We start from the raw sequence: 4,517 nt of genomic DNA on the forward strand, positions 1-4,517 counted from the left end.
AATGTGATTTGAAGAATTTCGATAACTCATTGTGCTCATTCAAAAAGGCTTCCAGCTCGTCGGAGAAGCTCCCTGCTTTAGATGAATTGATGTTAAGACTGATTTAGACGATGCCAGTCAGTGCTCTAGTTGAAGTATCCAGTGAATAGAGAACAGACACTCTGTTTAAGTTAGAGGCCAATTACTTGTTCGATACTGGCACAAGTAACATGAACAGAGTGTCTGTTCTCTGTTCACTGGAGACTTCAATTAGAGCACTGACTGGCATCGTCTAAATCAGCCTTTACTTGTGTATTTGGAGATGGATGTTCAGTGAAGCGGGCGTTACGCCATCAGTCATTGAACAACTTAAATAAATTCGTTCTGGGAACTGGGGTCAAAATTAAAGGTTATATGTATGGTATGAATTCAATTTTTTGTGTTTTGAGTATAATTTCATCAAAATCGGTCGAGCCGTTTCGGAGGAGTTCGGTAACAAACACCGTGATACGAGATTTATATATATATATATATATATATATATATATATATATATATATATATATATATATATATATATATATATATATATATATATATACATATTCTTCATTCTATTAAATTGTTATGGAGTGCTTTTTTCAGTTTCCACCCTAATATGTTTCAGAAAGGCGTAATACTACTATGACTTAGTCATCATAATAATTTCCAAATTGAAATGCATTTTGATATTTTTGAAATCAATCATCACAACTAGCCAAAAATTGCTGGTATGCATCGCAATATTGTATAATATAATTCAATCGTATATCTAATGCCAGATTCGAAACATTCCTTTGCACTCACTGCAAAGGAATGTTGTCGCACCAAATGGCAAACTCAATGAGGATTCACGTCGTTTATAGTTTATGTCTTGTAATTTGGCAAAACAAATAAAGGCGTAGACTTTCTTTTGATTATGTGTACACATTTCACATTCTGAGCGCACTATTTGGATGCCGGTTACGGACGGAAGGCTCGTCAGCTCCGCAAGACAAGACAACTTGATGGTAGCGACTCGAGGCGACCATAGAAGGTGTATGTGGGCCTGTGAGTGGTGGGAACGTGATGGTTTTAGCACACCCCGTCGGAGTAGACCACGTGCGTATTTCCGACCGAAGAAGTGGGTGGTGGAGGAGGAAAATAGTGGTATACAAGTCCTTTGCCGCTTCGTTTTCTTATCACGGTGCCATTTTTCGCAAAAAAAAACGACAGTACACGAGAGCGTGTAGCAACATCCGAAAAGCGTTGTTGAACTTCTTTCGGTATACTGTGGGCAGTTTGCGTATCACATGTGAAGTGATTTTGGAACATATTTTCATCTAATAATGGCTTAGTGATTCTTCTAAAGGATACAGTTTTATGTGCCATTTTGAATGCAAATATTGAACCTTTTTTGTTTGGTCCCTCGGTCCCACTGTGACTCCCATTCCGGTCTGGTGAGAATCCTTCCGAAAATGCTTGCAAGCCTCAATCTTTGCGTACCCGTACTGTTCTTCATCCTGCATACACACGTTTGAAAGTGGAAAAAATAGTACTGGCGATGGTGGTTTGCATGGTCTCCACAAGAACCTCCCTCTCAGCATGCTACCCCCGGGGTGGAAAATAAGGAAAATGGCAGACACACGGCGAAAGAAAACTGAGCGGCTGAAACGCGGGTTTTATATGGTGTTTGGTTTGCTAAAGTAACATGACATGACGTAAATAGAAACTGAGTTTGAATGGCATCCGTGAACGCCTTCGTCTCGCTGGCTCAGGCTGCCCAAACATCACTCCGGCATACTTATTTTTCGGAGCATGGCATTCCATCCTGCCGGATATCCTCCGCCGAAAGCATCAGAGTCTTAAGCCAAAACATCTCCTTTCTGATGATAAAGAAAAAGGCTTCGTTCGTCATTGTATTGAATAGCAGCAAAACAGCCCAGGATAGCAGTTATTGTTGATGGCGGTGGGGTTTCAGTCATTCACGGTGTGAAATATGAAAGGCGAGAATGAAGCGTGTGAGCATGGCGGAATTCATTATTCTGAATATGTAATGTCCAATGTGTAGCATAGCGTGCCAATCATTCGAACCTTATGATAGCATTCAAATGCTTGTCGATTTTCAAGCAAGAATCAGAATTATTCTTTTTGTAACTAGAATAGCTCTTTCATATTTACATTACTGTGAAGGGAACAAAATAAGTTGCTAAAATCAAGATTGCAGTCTGTGCTGGAACATAATCAACTCAGCGCATCGCCCAGAGGCGTCAACTTGCTGCAAATCTTGCGACGTACGGACGAACATGTACATGTAGGATGTGTTTGCCATTCCCTGGGAACGAACTTGTTTAATTATTCATCAAGCTCTTTACCTCTTTCAATTTCCTACCGCGGTATCCGTACGCATATTTCAGAAAAGCCATTCCGTTCCCTCGTGCAGTCAGTGCCAGTTCCAGAAAAGTTGGTCCTGTGTGTGAGTGTTTTTCACCAACCAAGGTTCATGTTTCCCATCTTAGTCGAAGGCCGCGAGGTATGCTCGTTACCACAGAACCAGGCACCATCGAACCAACCATCCAGCGCTGCTGGAGAGTACAAACGCTTCGAAATTTAGATCCTGCACATATATCCCGCTCCAGTCGAATTCGTAGAGTTGCCACCCTATAAGATGAATGCTGTCGCTTTGATAGCTCGATAGATGGATGACTGGCTGCGTGAATGGATGGGCGAAAGTTTCTTTTGTTGAAAGTTGGGAAATATACAGTACAGAATTCATGCAAATGAAAGGTTCTCCACATCTTGTGAGTCGTGCGAGCTGTTCGCTACTCGCGTTTGGTGTGGTGCATTTATTGTGGCGAAATTTTCAAGCGAGGCCGCATTCTGAGCTGCAAGATAGGAAACACTCTCCAGTGTTCTATATATGTTCGGCGTAGATTCTTGTGTGCCTGCTGAAACCACTATCTTCGCTGGTTGTTCTTTGATGCGAACTATTGGGGCTATAGGGTAGTAAAAATTGTTATTCGAAGATCGTGAAAAGTGATGCTGCGAAATGACAATTTATGTTTTAATCGTATTTTAAAACACTAGAGGTTGAAATTATTTTATTTGATTTTTGACGTAGGACTACGTCTAACCGGAAGATATAGGGGGTGAAATGAAAATCTAGGCACTGAACAAGTAGGAAAAAATGCAAGATTTGGAACGCTTATAACTCGGGCATTTCTCAATAGATCGCAAAGGTGTTTGCATCAATTGATAGGAAATATATCTACGCATCTATCATAACGAATAACATTTCATTTTTCTTGAGATAAATAATTGAATAATTGTGAAATATCAAGCATTGTCCAAATACACTATGTGCCCATTTTTGATTGGTTCATTTTGTGCTCCTCAAATCGTACCGACCAAAACGGGCAACCAGAGCAGCAGCGAAATACAATGAAGCACGATTGGAAAGGAAAAAAAAAAAATGAACGAAACATTGGTCGCAGTCTCACATGCGTAATTCTCGAGTCAGCCAGTCAGCTTAAAAATCCCCGCTCCGCTGCCGTAACGCTCATTCTCATCCAAACCGTACACCACATCGTTTCGCATCACATCACATCAACAAACCAACACAAGCAGCCATGTCTGGACATGGCAAAGGAGCAAAGGAGGATCGCGACGATAAGAAAACCCGCATTCAGAACAGACCACAATCGGTTCCGTGGACACAACACAACAAGCAGTTGCAGGTAGTTGCAGGTAGCAGAAGAAAAAAGTTTGTTCTTTATACAAACTGCTTTGGTGGCAAATCCAGAACAAGGCGGCATGAAAGGCGTTCGAAATGGTTTTTTTTTCAAAACCACGAGTACTAAGTTTTCTAAATTGGAACCATTCCATAAAACACGGCGCTTATCAGGGCCATTAAACCTTTCAAAAATAAAGTTTACGAAATACAGTTCAAAGCATTCTAAAATAATATCCAAAATAAGAATAAAACACAAATTGATTTTTTCATAATTTGTTTGCCAAGATATGATGAGTATGTGAATTTGTCAGTTGTTCTGAGCTTATTGATGGTTGTGGACTTTCGCAATCATTCAATTTTCACCAATTCTTAAATTGCTTCCAGATTTAAAGTGCACTTTACATTTATATATTTACATTTATTTCGACCTTAGCTAATTGGACGGACATGTAATGCAACATATTTAGTTGGACATTTTTGTAAACATAGAAATCGGGGTCCAAATTATGACCCCACATTGAAAGTCGACACTGTACCACTGTCATCGCAAATGTTCAATTACAGGTTAAACTCGCCTCCAATGCGACACTGAGTGGTGCTTCGGCAAGTCGCATTAAGAGTAATTTACTGTACAACATGTCACAATCTGGATGGGAAGAAATTTTCCAACTGTGAAAGCTGTGGCGAGTGGTAAACGCAATCAATAAACAGGAAGGTTTAGCCGAACAAGATGGGGATATCGAGTGATTACAAAACAATAAACTCTTTAGATTAAAGATGATTTTGT

The sequence above is a fragment of the Toxorhynchites rutilus genome, chromosome 3 (genome assembly GCF_029784135.1).
Source record: "Toxorhynchites rutilus septentrionalis strain SRP chromosome 3, ASM2978413v1, whole genome shotgun sequence".
NCBI lineage: Eukaryota > Metazoa > Arthropoda > Insecta > Diptera > Culicidae > Toxorhynchites > Toxorhynchites rutilus.